At 34.8% G+C, this 19300-nt stretch overlaps 1 long non-coding RNA gene across 1 annotated transcript in view; it reads right to left on the bottom strand.

Moving 5' to 3' along the window:
- The window catches only part of LOC105509770, a 38893-nt gene extending 21437 nt beyond the window's left edge, over nucleotides 1–17456 (bottom strand). Inside the window, exons 1-3 of the long non-coding RNA XR_001001478.1 lie at nucleotides 17182–17456; nucleotides 10908–11002; nucleotides 3583–3649 (exon numbers count right to left, since the gene is read on the bottom strand). This is a non-coding gene — a long non-coding RNA (uncharacterized LOC105509770). The remainder of the gene's footprint in view (nucleotides 1–3582; nucleotides 3650–10907; nucleotides 11003–17181) is intronic.
- Nucleotides 17457–19300: the final 1844 nt, after the last annotated feature.

Raw genomic sequence — 19300 nt, 5'->3', positions numbered from 1 at the left:
GTACCTTTATGAAATTTTTGGATTATAACACTCTTCACCACTAATCCAACTGCCAAAAGAGCAATTTATTTTTTCTCTTTTGGGAAATTCCTTTCTCCCAGGAACATTCCCATTTTTAAAACTATTCAAGATAATTAGAATTTCCTCATCAGTGGCACAGGTATACAGCAATTTACACAACAGTAAATTTCTATCACAATAATTAAAAATTGGAGAAACTTTGGCTATGTCTAGTGCATAACATAATTACATCATTATGATTTTATTGAAAGCACAACAGATTTTATATCATTTGCCCTATCATCGATTATTTACTGCTCCACTGAATATTGTGATTTTTTTTTGCAGTATTTTCAGTCAGTCCTACATTTGTACTATTTATAATTTAACAATTGACAATGTTTTCTAGGCTGATATGATTACATGCCATTGCTTTTATTGCTAACTTGATAATACTTCTAAAAATAGTCATATGTGAGAAATATTTTGTTATTTCTTTTTACTAGCCTTGTTCTTGATAGCAGCCAAATTTAATAAGTCTTTGGAATTAGGAAGTAATTTATGTCTATCATTTTCGTTTATGGAACTAACATTGACAGCACTGGTGAATTTTCTGCTTCATCTTTTCTTTCTCTATTTATAAAGTCAATGTTTTAAGATTTTTTATTGTTGTAGATTATTAAAAAGAGAGATGTAATGTTCTTAACTGCTGACAATGTACCTAAAGATGTTTTTTAAGCACCAAATATATATTTAAATTTACATAAAAGATGTAAACATGCATTACCTTTGCAGGTAATCATATGTTTACATTTACAAACAGAAATATATAATTTATCTATTCAAAAATGTCATGTGAAAAATAAAAATAGTTCAAAAAAGAAAAAGAAAAGACATATAATTCTTTTTTAATTTTTTGTTAAGCAACAAAAGTTTAAGATCTCTAAATTGAAAAATAAACTTGAAAAATATTCCATCTCTATATTTAATTTGTAAAAATGAATCCCAAACTGCCATTGTTTGACAGCATTGTATACATGAACATCACTGTTCTACAACTTCTAGAACATCCACATTCCACAAACAAACAGCTTAAAAAAAAATCCCATCTTAGGCTGGGCGAGGTGGCTCACACCTGTAATCCCAGCACTTAGGGAGGCTGAGGCACGCAGATCATCTGAGGTCGGGAGTTCAAGACCAGCCTGACCAACATAGAGAAACCCCGTCTATACAAACAAAAAAAACAAAATTAGTTGGGCGTAGTGGCGCATGCCTGTAACGCCAGCGACTTAGGAGGCTGAGGCAGGAGAATCACTTGAACTTGGGAGGTGGAGGTTTGGTGGGCCAAGATCATGCCACTGCACTCCAGCCTGGCAACAGAGTGACACTCCATCTCAAAAAATATATATATACACACACACACACATGTATACACACATATATATCTATACATATATATATCCCTATTTATATATATCCCATCTTAAAAAAATGGCATTAAACAAACATTTAAAAAATGAGAGAAGGGGAACACACAATCACACTCACTATTGTCAGTCACTATGTACCTATTATTCTGGGTACTGTTTAATTGGAAACATCACCATTTTAGGATCTAAGATTAAGGGGAATCTACCTAGAAAAGACAACAGAAAGCATTCCAACTACGAAATATGATAAATGGCTTATGTTTAAAAGATGCTGGAGGGTATCCAAGAAAGACTGCTAGCTTAGAAATTTATAAAGGAGATGAAATGAAGAATGAAGAATGTGATGTTATCTGTGCTTATGTATCTGTTAGAAATTAAATGATACCTATTTCTTTTTGCAAAGTGGACTGCCCTGCAGTCTAAGTGTAATAAGAATTAAAAAGACTTCTTTTTTTAAGAGTTAAGTTGAAGAAGGGCTGAGCTGGCTTCCAAGGGACTAATTAAGGAATTCAAGCCTGGACTATATAGGATTCTTTAGGGATTTGCAAATGTTTCCATTCTAATTTTCCAGAGACAAAAATGTAACCGGGAGAAAACCAGAAAAAGAAAGTGACCTGTGGCATTTGGCTACTACTTTGCAAACTGGCTTATTATTAACAGTTTTCAATATTTAATTGATCCCCCACCTAAAAATTCTCACCTTATTGAGTTCAGTGGCTGATTGTCTATGATCATAAGGCCATCCCCAACACATACACATTATTTGAGTCACTGTGAGATAATGTAATAAAAGCATCTGAAGCACTTGTTTCATTTAACAGAGACATGCCCTCAACATCATTAAGAACAGAAAGTCTTGCCCTTGAGTTTTTCTTTAGAGATGCAGAATTAACTCAAGGAATGGATGGAAATGACATTTTTTGGTAACTGATTTTAGGGTCTCAAATATACTTCTATGGAAATAAGTATCCTGAGCATTTCATATGTCCTTGATCTTGTGAGTTTTTCTAGAGGCATAATATTAATTTCAGTTAACTTGTTAAAATTATTCTTTTAGAATTTCTAAGTGTCTCAAAAGTTAAATGAATTGGGGAAAAATGCTTCTTATTCTAAAAAAGAGGTATGCATGTGTATATATAAAAGGAAGGAAAAAGGAGAAAAACAAATCCTCATTTTGATATTTGCAGGAAATATCTGAGGTTTAGCTTGGGAGGTGATGGGGCAATTCAGGGCGGGAAATGATGTCTTGAATAATTAAGGTGACTGTTCCTGACCTTTAACTAAACAGACTGCCTTCCTGTCTACCCTGAAGGTATCACTTGGGTGTTGCTATCCACTGATTCACTTCTGCAAACTTCCCTGACAGAAGAAAGGGGGACTTGCAGCTGGACACTGCTCCCTGGCTCTTTGGAGCGGGTTCTTTACACTATGCATGGACCACAGATCAGCTGCCATCTCTTGCTAAAGATGCAGGGTCCTGGCCCCGACCCGAAACCTCTGACTTTGAATCCATGTCAGAAATCTTCTAATTTATGTACTTACTTGTTTATCTGTTTTGTTCACTGCTATACCTTCAGCTCCTAGAAAAGTACTAGGAACATGGTAGATGCTCAAGAAATATACACTGAATAAATTAAAAAAAAAAAAAAAAAGGAAGGAAAAGGGACTGCTTTCATGTTTCTCCCACCTCCTCAAGTTTTAACAGCTAAATGTTAAGCTCTTCACAAAGTCTTAAGTGTAACCTGATGAAATTAAAAACAAATTTTACAAAATAATTTCTCAAGTGGAGAGAATACTCTCAATTTATAAAACCGTAAGACCAATAAACCTGAAAAATGATGGTACTAAAAAAGACAATTACTTATCTGTTAATTCCTTTGAAGGAAAAGGGCTCAAAATTGTGATACTCAGACTTGGAGATTATAGGGTCCGGGTATAAAATACTTCCCTAAATAACTTACCAGGGCAATGGCATTATTCTTGCTCTAAACTATTAATTAACATCAAACCTCAACGTGTAGAGGGGCTAGGAGAGGCTAGAAAGTGAGCATACTGGGACAAGCAGGAAAAAAAAATCAGAAATAAACCAGAACATGACACCAAACAGTAACCTTTTATGACAATGACAGGGAGACTCAGAGTTAATACTTACAAGGTAAGAATTGCTGAGCTAAGAGGAGATCTCTTTTATTATGGTCTTCATTCTATCATTATTAAACCTAGGAAAAAGAGGGAAGACTTTAAAAATTTCATCACATTATATGTAAGTTAGAACATTTCAACTGAGGTTGCCACAACTGTATTCTGATCCTTATATAGCACAGAACAATCAGATTATAAACACCCAGCAGCATTTGTATGTTTCAGCCCAGTGCAGCATTCTTGTTAGTTTTTTTTGTTAAGAGATGGGGTCTTACTCTATCAACCAGGCTGGAGTGCAATGGTGTGGTCTTAACTCACTGCAACCTCAAACTCTTGAGTTTAAGCTATCCTCCTGCCTCAACCACCTAAGTAGCTGGGATTACAGGCCTGCATGCCACTACATCCTGCTTATCATTGGCTTTTATAATTTGCTATTCTATTACTATTGCCCTCGTGAAGTTTAACTCAAACATTTTAGTCAAAGCTAAAACTCTAACTTGGAGTCCAGAGAGCTTCTAGAGGACATCATATATTTGCAGATATTTTAAGATAAATTCAAGATCATATCCCAAGACTGATTCATGTCTCTCACACACACAATTGCATAATCTATAATCCATGTATTGTATACTGCACAATTCCAAGTACGCAAAGGAAGGAACATATGACATATTTTTAAAGATATGCTGGTAATTTGAGTTGGTTAGCATGTTTGGTTTCTGTGGGTCATGATTCTAAGATGTAGTTGTTACATCAACTAATAGTTAAGCACTTACTATAAGATAAAGAATAGAAAGAATACGACAAACCCATCCATTTTCTTAACGGAGAACTGCAAGTATATGTTTTATTGTAGACTAATCTTCACAGAAGAAGAACAGCATGTTTTTAAAAATTTCAAAATCATTTGCTTCAAAATTCATAGAAAAATCAAGGGAATACCAAAATGAACCTCCACATCCTATCTCTGGACTCCCAATCCAGCTGTACTGAAATCTAAAACTATGCCATGCTTACTTTGCTTTGTTTTTTATGAAAATTGATTACACATACAGATGATGTCCAATTTTATCATTGCTTTCAAGCTATCGATAAATGGTATAATATCATACATATTTTATATACATGTTACTCTGTATATAACCTTTATGCAACTTATTTTTGTTTGTTGAGGTAGGATATTCACCCATGATGACAAACACAGCTCTCATTTTAGTAGCTATACAGTTCATCACATGACGATGTCACAATTTGCCATTCTCTTCTTGCTTAACATTTACATTGCTTTCATTTTTTTTCTAATTACAAATAACCAAGACTTTTTTCTACATGTCTGAGTTTATCTAGAGCATCTAGGAATAAAATTGTTGGGTGAAAGCCTATTGTATCTTCAATTTTACAAAGATTTGCTAAATGCTCCAACAAACAGCATATGAAAAGTTCCTCATTTTATATTTCCTCCAACATTTGGAAGCATATTTAAGAAAAACAGCTACTATCTATATGAAAATTTAAAAATCCGTAAGTGATCAATTCCTTTGGTTTTCAAGTATTGGTTTAACATAGGTATACTAAATGTTCCAAACAAAGAGAATAGACTGAAATTTGGCCCAAGGCACTTACATGAAAACAAAGCTCTGATAACACAGATTTTCCTCATATGACTGAGGAAATACCAAGACCTAATCTATTTTTTAATCAGCCGAATTTAAGATTCAAGAACTTAATCTAGAAATAAGATTCCTAATTAAATATTAAGCTTAGATTCAAGATGACCAAAGAGGGAAAAAAAATATGCAGGAAAAGTAGCTGGTTTGTTGGTACGAACAATCCCTCCCCCAAGTTCATTTTGGGTAGTGCTTCTCACAAATGTGGTTGGTGCTCCTAAGAAATATCTCTTAGAGCTTGTAAAAAAATGCAAATTCCAGGTCTGGACAAATGTTTTTATTTTATTTTTTAAATTCTAGGTTATTTTCATACAGGTGGTTCACAGGCATTAAGAAGTAATGATTAAAAATGAGGTGTTTTCAACACAGAGGATTATGTAACTCATGTTTTAGTTAGGGGAGGTAACAGTAATTAATATGTTATCTGCTAAATTACATAAACATATTTTTTTAAAAACCTCTAGCATTAGTCAACAACAACGAAAAAGTAACCTCAATTTATGGCTGACACAATGCCAGAAAAGGTTGTGGGCTCATTTATTTTTTCAGGTAACTAGACACATACTATGACAAAGCTCTTTTTAGTAATATTAGCAGGGAACTAATGTTCTGAATTTACTGTGATTGGCACAGGAAAATATTAAGAGTGAGAGTGATCAGGAGTGATTTTAATGAAGATGACCAGAAAGCAACTATCATTACTTTTTCAACAGAAAGCTACTGCAAATGTCAAACTTTTAACAGGACATTTGGTTTTACACACATACACACACACACACACACACACACACACACACACATCCTTAGTAGTTTCCCACCAAGAATTCTACAAATAAATTCAGAACATTTACAGAAATCCAATATCCACACTTCTCTGTAACTCTCACCTATTGAAATTAGATGTAAAAGGAAGAAAAAAATTGAATCTTTAGGTTACAAAAATCTGTGCAAATTCAAATTATAAAAATAAAAACATTCTTCTACAGTATTTGAAATTACAAAGTCCTATTTCCAAAAGATTTAGAATAATCTGAGCTTTCTAGATAAAAAGTTCAGATAAAAGATATTTCAGTGAGAAATGGTAAATAGAAAAATAGTTTAGTAGTAAGAAAAAGACATAAGTTTTCATCTGTTGCCTGCTTTTAGTTATTTACAACACTAAGTTAATATAGAATGTTGTTTTCTTTCTTCTATTATAGTGAAATCAACAAGAATTTGGCCTTGTTAGACTGGGCTTTTATAAAACAAAGATAATATGGTCCAAAAGTGAAAGAAACACTCCTGTGTGGCCATGGCCAACTTTTCTTTTCTATCCTCAATATATTACCTAACTTGTGATATCAGCAACTACTTATAATTTTTTTCAGTCTACCTGCTTAAAAGTGAAAACATGAAACATACCATATATACATGAAACATACTACCTATACCTCTAGACACAAGACAGGTTTTCCATTCTAATGGATGGAATTAACTGAATAAAAATTAAATGAACTAAAGCCATAGAGTAAATAGTAAAAAAATAATAGAGTCTAAGAACTACAAGCATCTACTGCTCTCTTTATGCTGAAACCTTTCTGCTAAAGAATGCATTCTCTATACTGTGTATGTGGTACAGTGACAGTTGGGCTGTTCCCACCTGGGTTTGTAAAAATGCATGGGTGCAGGCTCCTTTGGCTACCATTATTGCATATTGATGTTATTCTGCACAACAGCTGACAAGCAGCATCGATCTCCCAGCCTCTATTCCCAGCTGTAAGGGGTAAGAACAAGGGCTGTGGTAATATCTTGTTTATTCACTGCTGTTGCTGCTGCTGCTGCTTCTTAAACAGCAAGCTGAGAAAAGACTATACAACTGACACAGAGGAAAAATGGTTCAGAGATCAACCTACCTCTCAAGGTCTGCTTATATCACTATATGATAAAATTATTTTTAAAATAATTTTTTCTTTAAAAAGTGGGGTGGGGAGAGAAAAAAGACAAAATTGGTGTTTTGATTAGAAAGGGAACCTATAATGTATGCAAGGAAAAGGAAATTAATGATGTATATAATAATCTTCCCCTTGTAAGTTTAGATTTAACTGCTCAATTATCAAAATTCTCTCAAGAGTTTTAACCAATGTTGGGGTAAATTCATAAAGAGAGTAACTTGCCTACCTATTCTCCTGGAAAATAAGAAAGTGTCAAACTCCAATCAAGAAATGACACTTTATTTTGCTTACAAAACGCCTCTGGCTCCCAAGAATCCCATATCTAATTACCACCATATGTTTGACTTTAGACACTATTAGCAAAGAAGTAAGATTTTAGTCCATGTTTTTGCATAAATCCCATTAAAAAAACTTCCATATGCAATTTACCTATTTTAAACGTGTAATACAAAGTTAAAAACTCAGTAAGTACATAGTATTAATTGATGAGTAACAGAAATAGAAATATTCATTGTTCAATTACCTTTAAATGTAAGGTGATACTATTTATAGATTTACAGCTTTAACACTAAAGGCAACTCATCTTTTGGAACCTTAAGCAATTTGTGATTCAGAAAAATACAAAAAGTCAGAAAAATTTGGAGATCTATAAACTATTAAAAAGAAAAACCCACATAGGCTAGAACTGGCTAGTAAGTTTAAATAATAATACTTAATCAAGAAGGCTAAGTTTGAGACATTTTAAAATAAAAGTATGAAACAGTAGCAATATTCTAAATTTAGATATTTTGTAAAAAATCAAAACCCAACCCCCATCTTCTATTTTTATCAAAATTGAAAAATTTTTCTGCTTAGCAGTTCAATGAGGAACAAAAAATGTTAATAATAATAAAAATAATTCTGAAGCTCAGGGGATAATAAGATACTTTATTTGTTTGGTATGAAGCATATAAAATAAAAAAGACTAACAGCAAATCCTAAAGATTTTTAAAAATCTAGACACTTAGAAACAGTAATGGATTAATAAACTATTAACCAGTAGGATTAATCAGTCTCAGCAGCCACATGTGAAACATGCTTCACATATCTCCTCCAAGATTCTAACCATGAAAATTGGAAAGTAAAACTAAATCAAATATGTTAATGAAGTATCAAAAGTATGGTTTGTGGTGCTGTGAATAGAAATTTCACCTCAAAATGTATTTAATATAAATTTTAAACCCTCACATTAATTATTACCCTTTGAAAAATGCTTATCAGAAAATATAATTCTGATACATTAGATCTCATTTGAAGAAAAACAACTGAAATAGGTTAAGGATGTTATTTGCTAGTTTAAGAAAAAACACATAAAACACACACATGTACAAAACTGCTTCAAATAAATACTTCTAAAACTTTTATTTAAAAAGTTAATTGTATCTATTATTTAACAAATTCTAAGCAATATATAACACCTCTATTAAAATTGTCATAGCTGACAAACTGCCTAAAATGTAACATATCCTTATAAACCAGCATTATACATCTGACAAATAACAAATAATTTTAAGTTCCTTCATATGTAGATATGTTAAGTTACCTCTATTCTAGTTCATTTAAATATTCTTTCTATCTTAAAAAAACTATTTCAGTAAGACAGGAACAACCATGGTATAACTGTATTTTAGGGACAGCTAAGAATTTTTCCCAAAAGTGAATGTTATTTAACCCTGATTGTGCATTTAGCTAAAAACATAAATATTGAACAAAGGCGATACAAATCAGTGAAAAAAAGATAAAAATTAACACAATAAATCTCTTCCCCCAAATTCCGACATAATTAACTACGTATCAGGGCTTAAATTTAGATAATCAGGTTTGCAAATTTAGAACAGTCAAAATCTTTACAAAATGTCTTTCAAGGGGTAGTTAAAAGACAGCCAATCATACATAGCAGTTAAACCCTTTGTTAACTGGCCTCCTAAAATAACATACTCCTAATTAGGTTAAAGTTTCTCACCCTGTAAGAATTGACCAAATACAAGTAAACTGTTAATATTTGTATTGATTCTTCTAGATATGAAATTATTTACTAAGCTAAATTATTAGAAGTTTATAACCTAGTAAAATAACTATAGGAAGAACAATTATGTGATGCTAAATATCTGTGTTCAAAATAAGTTTCGATATCTTCAAAGATCACAAATCATAAACTCTCTAAATTTGGAACAACTCTGTGGATTTTTATCTTATCTACCATATAAACTCAAATGCTGTCTCTCTTTTCCTATTTAACTCATTAAGGTTGTTCTAAAGATATGCACTGAAAGTGATAAACTGAACCTGGATTTTTTTCCCCAGACACTCAGGTAATCATATTTTTCACTTTTCATCTTAATGTTCTCTAACCTGAAAAATACTTGTTAAGTCAGGGAGGGAAAAATTGTATTTATTTTCATTCTATTTAAACTAAGCTGCTTTTTCATTAAAAAAAAAAATCAAACATATGAAGACATTCTATACCTTATAATTATCTCAATCACATTACAGTATGACACCAATATAAAAGTATTTAAACTTCACCCTTATATTAAACTCTGATTTCTAAACATTTTTACATTTTGTTTAACGTCAACTGTCAATCGATTAATTCCTGGATTATCTACCTAATATCCAACAATATAGAAATATCAAATTTCAGTTTTTAGTATTTTGATATGTATTTCAACATTCACTCTTAAACACATCTCAGAATTCACCTTTAAAAATTTTACATTGTTGGAAGTTAAAAGCAGTTCTATGATCATGATGATATACTTCATTCTTAAGACTAAATAATAATTTTCTTATGAAAACAACTTTTGACATTTCCTCTAAGTATATAAGTATTTTAGGTGAAAAAATCAAAATAAATTTTGTACTATGTTAGCAAACCTTACTTTAGCAAGTAGTTTTTACATAAACACACACACATATGTACATATAAGATTAATACTTTACTATGAAAGAATTAACCAAGTAATACTTAGTAATACTGTTCAATAAGTTCATTTTCACTATACCAGATTACTATTTTAGAAAATAAAAGCTGTATTAGTTAAATACTGTCTGAAATTTTCAACTAAAACTATAAAAATCACTGGAGGTTTAGGGATTCTACAATTTTATTTTTAGAGTCTGCAACTTTTGATATTAACAACTTATTTTACTCAGCGTATCTTGAGTAAGACACTAGTAATTTCTGCTTAAGAAAGTGGTTTTTTCAGTTTCGACCATATTGCCACTTTTGGTTAGGGCAGTACTTGGAATACTTTACATTTTCTTAAAATATTCTCATCAATTTTACCAAATTTTGCAGGCTCTACCTACTACTCTACCACCTGTCAAACAGCTAAGCACCAAATTCCATTTGATTTAAACTCTCCATTTTATAAGATGAAAAGTTCATATTTTACTGAGTACACTGTAATAACCTTAAGAAAACAAAAATTACTATATATACATATTTTTGGAATAAATTCAGTTGGAGTTACACCTTAGGATGATGAAAAGAACATTAACTGTATAAAAAAAATCTGGAGTTTTAGTAAGCTAGACAACTCAGCTATGGCCACTTCACATGATGATTTCTGTTTATTAGTAATTATTTATTGATTTTAGTTCACGTAAAAGTTTCAGCTTTACCAATTGTCTAGTCCAATTAATAAATATTGCGAAGGCATAAAATTATATGGTTTTAAAATTCATTAGTATACCTTAATCTCATGTCATGTTCCAATGCATTATGTGAGTATTCAATCAAAGAAGTGAGGCTGTTCTCCAGAATTGGTTCTCTGCTACAGGTCAAAACCTGCAATAAAAATGTCATGTATTATAGCATGAAGACACTCAACAGATTTCCATCTCCTGCAGTTCCACAGTTGATCCCTGAACACAGAGGTATGGTCTTCAAAATGACCCCAATCTTGCCAATGTTCAGGGAAGCTCTCACTTGAAAATGTTTTTAAAATAGAAATAACTTGATTAGAAACACCTGTGATATGCTTTATCAGCCGAAGCCTATTCAAACAAATCAGATTAATATGTTTCTGCTTTCATTTCTCTTTAGGGCATTCATGTTCAAAGTAGTACGGGTGAGTGTGTATGTGGGTAGCTGTTAGAGGACTGGTACAAGAGGAGTTCATAAGGAAAATATCAGAACCGTAGTTTGTACTTGTAAAACTCATAAATTCCACAGTTTAAAAAGTTACTGAAGGGACAGGGACAAAATTTAACTTTCTCTCCAAATTATCAGATGTTTTAAGGATGACAGAATTTACCATTCTTTTTTTTTTTTTTTTTTTTGAGACGAAGTCTTGCTCTGTGGCCCCAGGCTGGAGTGCAATGGCACGATATAGAATCATTGCAACCTCTGCCTTCCAGGTTCAAGGGATTCTCCTGCCTCAGCCTCCCAAGTAGCTGGGATTACAGGCGCCCGCCACCATGCCTGGCTAAGAATTTACCATTATTTTCAGATTTAGTCTATTGCCAAGCCTAAGTGAAAAACATCAGTATTTCCAAATATTTTAATACATTACAGTCCTAACAGATCAAAATGTGGAGCTTATTTCTTTTTTAACAAGTTAACATATTTACAAATAATAAATGGACCACTAGTAGACCAAATGGTTTTTTAATGCTTCTAAGTAGCAGTGAGACGTAGCTGAATATATGTTAAGTGTTTTTTTTCATTTGTTTCATCTTTCTGAATTATAATGATTCAGTGGCAATCGACTATATAAAAATATTAAATTACCAAAGGTATATCATGTATTACATGTAAATCATAATGCTCTGAATAAATTTTCCACTTATATTTAAGAATAGCTTAGGAAAATGAAAGAATAAAAACTAGAACCTTTATTCCTCTGTTTCCAAATATTTGATTGTTTAATGACAAAACACACACAATCATCCATAACTTACAAACACCAATCCAAATACCATGACATTTTAAAAAATTACAATCATTTATATACAGTCTTCCTCAAAAGACAGTTTTCTATATTTGAGCACTCTGAAAATTAAGGTATCTTAAGTTTAAAAATCATAGAAGGAAAATAGTAGAAAACAAAATGTACTACATGCCAAATGTTAAATTTTTAAATAGTAAGGAGACGAAAAATATTAAGCAATAAGAAGCAAAAGAGGTTTGGATATAAATAAAATAATAAACCAATGTGTATGATAAAAAAGATGATATTAAAAAAACTTGAAATAGTAAAACTCAAATCTAAAATCTATTACAAAATAGAGCTTCCTATTTATTCTTAGAAACCACTATGAGTTATCCCAGTACAAATTTTCTTTACTGAAATAAGGCAGGATTAAACAAAGTGTATAGTAAACTTCTTATAATTTGATAAGAAATATTAATAATATTCAAATATATATTTAATATCAATTCCAATACTTAAAACTTGTCTTTCTAAAAGGAAGATCCTTTAGAGCATCTCTTATACAGACCAAAAAATAAAAACAAAAAACCCAACCGAGTCAAAAAAATAAAAAAAATTCAGTTCCCCACCAGAAAGTAATATTTATATGAAGGATCTACAATCATTTGTACTTGCAAATAACGAGATAAATAAACATATAATAGTAATGTGATATTCTAAAAATCCATCTTGTTACTCTTAAGACAATCACGTTAAAGTTTTAAAATACTGTCACTTCTAAAAATTAAATGCTTAATCTCATTTTCAATCCTTATTTGAAATAAAGTGGTATTTTACTACTGATTTCCTTTGGTGTTATGAGATTTGGGGCTACAAAATTTCAGCAAGTCATAGTTTGAGCTCTAATTATGTGCCAAAATTAGTTGCCTGGCATACAATGTTTCAAAGTTTGCTGAATTAAAAACAAAACAAAACCAAAAACCCCCACGAAACTATATGTATGACAATTTTTTCTAAGATGTGTTTTCTAGTTATAATAAGACCAAAAATCTGTGTCTTCTAAAAAGGGGTTAAAAAGAAATTAATATGTGAATTTTTAAGCTTTATTAGACAAAAGAAAAAAAAGACAAGAGCCAATTTTAGGTAATATTTTAAAATAAGAGAAATTTTTATAGAATAATTTTTCAAAACTATAAATTTATAATCTTCTTTTGAAGAAAACTAATGTGTCATATACAAGAATTATCTAATACAGTCTCTAGGAATTTTTTTTCATTTTGTAAACCAAATCAACTGACCCATATTTCTGGCTTTAAGTATTCTGTGACATTCTAAATAGTTACTACCTACCAATAAACAAACAAACAAAAATATATACAAGTCTCCACAAAACAAAAAAACAAACTACATAAAGCATGATGAAACTAGGAATTCAGATTATGAAGGCTACTTTAAAATTTTTATCCTTAGCTGTAGTTCATACAAAACATTAAAACTGATATTAATCTGATTAGAAAAAATATGCAGCGTTACATACAAACACTCGAGGCTACATTTTGTAAATGTACAGCTAAGGTTAACAGCATTTTTTTAAAAGTCTGAAATTGCACTTTTATTTGAATTTTTAAAAATAGTGTGGAGGTAAACAAATGAAAATCAATGCTACCAGGAAGACTGATACCTTACCCTCTCTAGTCCCCTTTCCCCCACAATATGTAAACATAGCTTTAAAAAAAGGTGACCTATCATAGCAACACCACACCCCGCAGTTGCTTTCCTATGGTAATAAATGACTTTACTAGTCCTTATAATACAAATTACAGCTGTCAATTTCTACAGAGAAATATGGATAAGTGCACATAAACATTAAAAAATACACATCTGTTGTACCTTATATCTATATGCCCACAAATCTAAAACCAAAATCTTCCCTTTATACAGCATCACATAAAAGTGAAAATATTTTGAATGCTGTGGATTTTATTTAGGCGCTAGTGTATTCTCAAGTTCGAAGTGATGTATTTTAAATAAAGGAATCACTCTCTTCTTTTACAAATGGCTTATTAAACAAACAATTCTTTACCCATTACCCCCTAAACAAACAAAAAAATCTCATAAACCAAAGTGCTAAAAATGTATGGTTATACTTAACCAGCCTGGTGGAATTTAAAGCTTGCCCCCAACTCTCCCCAAAACTCATAATTTGAATGAAAATACAAAACTCAAAACAAAAACCATCAGTAAAAAGCAAAACCCAGGAGTTCTGGTACTTTAGGTATAATTACGTTTAAAATAGAAATGAGATCTCCTATAATTTCATTAAATCAAATTTTATGGAGAAGATAATTAGCACTTTTTATGAAATTTTCAGAAGATGGCCCAAAATAAATAGCTCTGAACAAAGGTAATGAAAAGGGGTCTGTTATCACAATTCTTGTTATGAGGGCAGTACAAAATGGTATGAATTATAAACTCAGCTATTCCACTTACTAATATAAATTATATTTACAGCCCTACAGAGATTTATAAAAGCCATAAGATTTTTTATTTGAATATTTTTTAACAATGCGTATTTGACTTAATGCGAACATACACACTATAAGCTTCAAAATTTTAACTACTATTCATAAAAGAATATAAACTTCTATTAAATTAAAACAATTCTTTCTTAAAGCATCTACAGCTGTTTATCAGTAAGTTTACTGCTTTTCTTTGAAAACCACACCTGCCTTTTATCAAGATGCAATTAAGTGGAATGACAAGCTCGGTAATAAATGGAAATATATTGACGGCTGTCTCAAGCAACATCGAACAAAAATCAACTGAAAATCAACCACATAAAAAACAGCACACTGACACTATTGTATACAATATATTTCTTCATAATGGATTTATCAAAGGAACGAAATAATATATACGCACCTGTGCTTACCTGTTGTCTAAATTAACATGAATGTCTTGTAAAGTAAAGTTTTAGTTCACTGCAGTTACTGAATTAGAAAAATGTCTATTTTCACTAGATGCGAAAAGTTTTTTTAAACAAGATGTTCAATTTTTATGGAAAATGTTAAAAAGATCATTCGTGAACATTAAGAAAATTAAAGTTTCTTTGCATCAAAATAAAAGAAACTGCCCGGTAATCTGCATCCAACAAATATATGTAGTTTAAGGTGAAAAAGTCCTATCAAAGGAAAAAAAACTAAATTTTTCACTCAGTTTTTAACCAATAAAGAACAGTGACAAATATATAAATGTGCTGTAATTTCAACCAGCAGAAACATAATTTTGCGAAAACAGCCTCTTCAGTTTTACTTTTAATATACATTTGAGAACTACACGAAAATCCTTTCTGAGAGAAAAAAAACTATTAAAAACCAACTTTTTTTCTAAACTCTCGTCCTAACGTTTCGTAGCTATTTCCGTGGTTCTCTGGCTAAAAGCATAATTTTTCGTAAAGTCGAGAATTATAAACTAGCGTTCAACATTCAAACCCCCCAAGGCCCGCTTCCTTCCAGCCAATCAGGGGGTAACAAGTCCAGAGTTTAGGGAGCTCCGTTAGACACAATTTGAAAAACATCACACTGCACTCTTCTATTCTCCTCCGGGAAACATTCTAAGCGAGGGCGGGTCCCCTAGTCTTCATAGAATATAAAAAATAAATCAATCGTTATATCAATTCCAGGGGGAAAAACTGTAGGCAGGCAGTCCTAAAGAAGGGTGTCACTGCGGTTCCCAGGAAGCGTTATTCCTCTTTGCGAACAACTGAACAGAATAGCTGCTGCAAAAAGCATCTCCGGAATATCTGCAACCCAGAGCCGTGCGCCCGACACGCAATACACCGGCAAAGGGTTAATCTAGTGGTGCCTCCAGCGCGGAAAAGAACTCAAGATCTAATACATCCTTAACGCGGGATTTTTACAAAGGCCATAAAAGTATTACCTAAAGTTAATGCCGTCACTGGCTCACATTACTCAAGAGCTGTGGAGTAGGAATTGATAGAAACCACCAGCTAAGGGGGGAAAAAAAATCACCGAAGGGAAAGACAAATAACAACTCTCGTCCCTCCTCCGCAGCGTCAAGAAAAGGTGGGGATCGCAAAATTACCATTAAGTTGTCCGGGTAAAGACTTTTGGGGGAGGAAAACATCAATAGTTAAACAGATTGCTTTTTTCCTTGCGAAATGTTTCAAACACCGGGGAAGAAAAAAGTCTTCTAAGAAAAGTGCGACTCGGAGGAAATAGCCAGGAGAAGGAAATCGCTAGCTCGAAGCCCCATCTTTCATCTCACCCGTGAACACCCCTCCCCCTTGAGAAAGGACAACGCTGCGAGAGCAAATGACAAAAATCCCCAGAAAGACGCTAAAGTCCAGCATCTTTCCTAAGAGCCCGCTACAGCCTCAAAAGCCTGCCCCTGCCCCATCTTGGAAGCGCGAGCCGCGGCCAGTCCTACCTGCCTAGAGACCTCACGGGGACCCGGCGCGCCGGGGGAGGGCAGCCAGGGCTTGGGAAACTCTCATTCCTGGGGCACCTCACCCTTCAGCGTCAAAAGACAATATAGATAGATGGGTGGCGGGGGGGACTGTTGCCACGACCCACCGGAGGGACCCATGACTCCGGGTCCTGAATTTTCTGTCGACCTTAAGTTTCTTGTCACGAGATGATGGCCATCACCGGGTCGGGAAAAAGGCGAGAAAAGGCGGCCCGGTTCGGAAATGGGGGAGGGGCGCGCGTCCAGTCCTCCTGTCAAGGAGCGGCTGCCTGCAGAGACCCCGCCGTGCGCCGTCCCCGGCTCCGGTCCCGGGCGGGGGGTCTTGCTGACAGATCCGCTGGGCGGCGGCTGCTCCGCCGCAGCCGGTCCAGGTCCCGCTCAAACTGCAGCTCCCCTCCCCCCACAGCCCCGTGTCTCTGCGCTCCCGCCGCATTCCGCTCGCCGCCGCCCACTTGCAGACGCCCAAGTTGCCCCTAACCCCACTTCCTCGGATTTTTCGCGATTGAGACCAGACCCTGCGCCCACTCCCTGCACCCCCCACTGCCTCCGGGTCCCACCACTGCCACCTCCCGAGTCCCGCTCTGCTACTTCTTCAGGCTCTTACCGACTGCGCCAGCCTTGGCGTAGCTCCGCCGACTGCCCTTTGCTCCAAGTAATTTTTGGTGATTTTTAAAGTAATTTTTCCGGCGGAGTCATAGTGGTGCTATACTCTCGGACAGGTTATCCTGTCTCTCCCGCTAGATTGATGAGATCAGGCATCACTCGAAAATGGCGCCGAAAGCGCTGAGGCTCCTCATTCAAATTCGTTAGAGCCAACCCCGCCGCCCCGGGGCATGCCGGGAACGCGGGCAGCCTCCACAGCTGTCAATACCGCCTCTTAACCCCCACTTCTCTTGCTGTCCCGACATTTTCGCGCATGCGCAAACTCCCACTCTCGCCCTCCTCCCGCCGTGCACATGCGCAGAATCATCGTTGTGCGCGGCTCTCCCTTTGCCTCTACGGTCGCAGTCCTCTTGCTTCTTTTATTGCGCGTGCGTGTAGCGCTTTTGCAAAGCCTCGGAGGTGAAATGAACGTAGAGGCTGTGGGGCCGAGGGTCCACTTATAGCTATCAGCCGACAGGCATTTAATCTACGTTGGAGGTAAACAAATACGGGTCCAGCTTAGGAGAAAAGGAAAACGTCTTACAGCCAGTGTCTAAACTCCAAACAACGGAATGTATCAGTGAGACCTTGCATATGGATACACGTGCATTTAAAACGGCCCCTCCGGCGTGTAGAGCTCTTGCCGTTCGCCAGCGCTTTACAGGGGTTATCGCACTTAAGCCTCGGAACAACTTTACCAGGTAGGAACTATTACTGTTCTCGTTTTGAAGACCAGGAAACCTAGGCTCAGCGACATTAAGTAATTTGCCCAAGACAGCACAAGTGGCACAGAAGTGGATGAATCCACATCTGTCAGATTCAGCAGCCCTGGAGTTCTCTACCACGCTGTACGCTCCAACCTGAGCCCACACAGGAGGCGTGGTCTCCTTCTTCAACGGGGTGTGGGTGTGGGTGTGTGTGTGTGTGTGTGTGCGCGCGCGCGCGCGCGCCTGCCTAGAGTTAATGATTAAGTTTGCTGAAGCCCTTCTTTCCGGTCCTAAGCTGCCTATTCCGAAGGCGCTTTCATTGAAACCAGTTTCTCTTACGTCTTGTTCTTCAACTTTTGAGATAGGAATGGGTAGTTTTCCGTGTCACTTAGGTTTTTTTTTTGTTTTTTTTCGTTTTTTTTAATGGCGTGGTAAGTGAACTGAATCCAGCAAAGAGAACTGAATCCAGCAAAGACGAGTTTCTGTTGTGCAACAGCTGTTGGTAATCTGACAGCTACCACGTATTGACTGTGTGCTGTGCACTGTGCTAAATAAATGATTTACGGATTAATCGTGTTTATTGCTCACAACAACCTTATGAAGTAGGTATTATCTTCGCTTTACAGATGAGGACACCTGAGGCTCAGATTAAGAAATCTGCCCCAAAGTCTTAGAACTGGTAAGTAGAAGCACCCTATCTAGGCAAACCTGTCTACTTTCAAAAAAATGGGCACTCTGATAGGACAATTAACGATAATAAAGTTGTAAATATTTTAAAACTTTCATTGTGAATGTTAAATAAGACAGTAGATATTAAAGTGCCTGAAGTACTAATAAGGAAGTGGGAGAAGCGTAGCATGGTTTGCATTATTGAAGTGTACTGGAAAAGAAATGGATTTTAGCAATTTGAGATCAAGAAGTAACATGGCAGAGTAGTATAAATACACTACTTAATCTCTGGTACTTTTGTGCACTACTTAAGTGGGCTTGACTCTGGAACTGAACTGCCTGGGTTTGAATCCCAGCTCCACTACTTACTAGCTGTGTGGCCTTGTTGGGTAAATTATCTGTTGGACCTTTTGTAAAACAAGTACTATTAATACCTCATTGGATTGTTGTAAGGATGTAAATGAGCTAATATTAAAGGAATTTCAACAGTGCTTGCAATGTTAGTAAATGTTATTGTCAGTCATTGATCTTTTAAACTGGCTTCTTTAATGGTTGTTTTAAAAATCATACTACAGTTAGTGCCATTAGGGGTCAGCATTTTTTTTTCTTTCTAAGAGGGAGCCTCACTCTGTTGCCCAGGCTGGAGTACAGTGGCGCGATCCTGGCTCACTGCAACCTCCTCCTCCCGCGTTGAAGCAGTTCTCC

The sequence above is a fragment of the Colobus angolensis genome, unplaced genomic scaffold (assembly GCF_000951035.1).
Source record: "Colobus angolensis palliatus isolate OR3802 unplaced genomic scaffold, Cang.pa_1.0 Scaffold101, whole genome shotgun sequence".
NCBI classification, from domain to species: Eukaryota; Metazoa; Chordata; class Mammalia; order Primates; family Cercopithecidae; genus Colobus; species Colobus angolensis.
The sequence above is the reverse complement of the archived record's forward strand: the minus strand, read 5'-3'. Positions and strand labels throughout refer to the sequence as shown.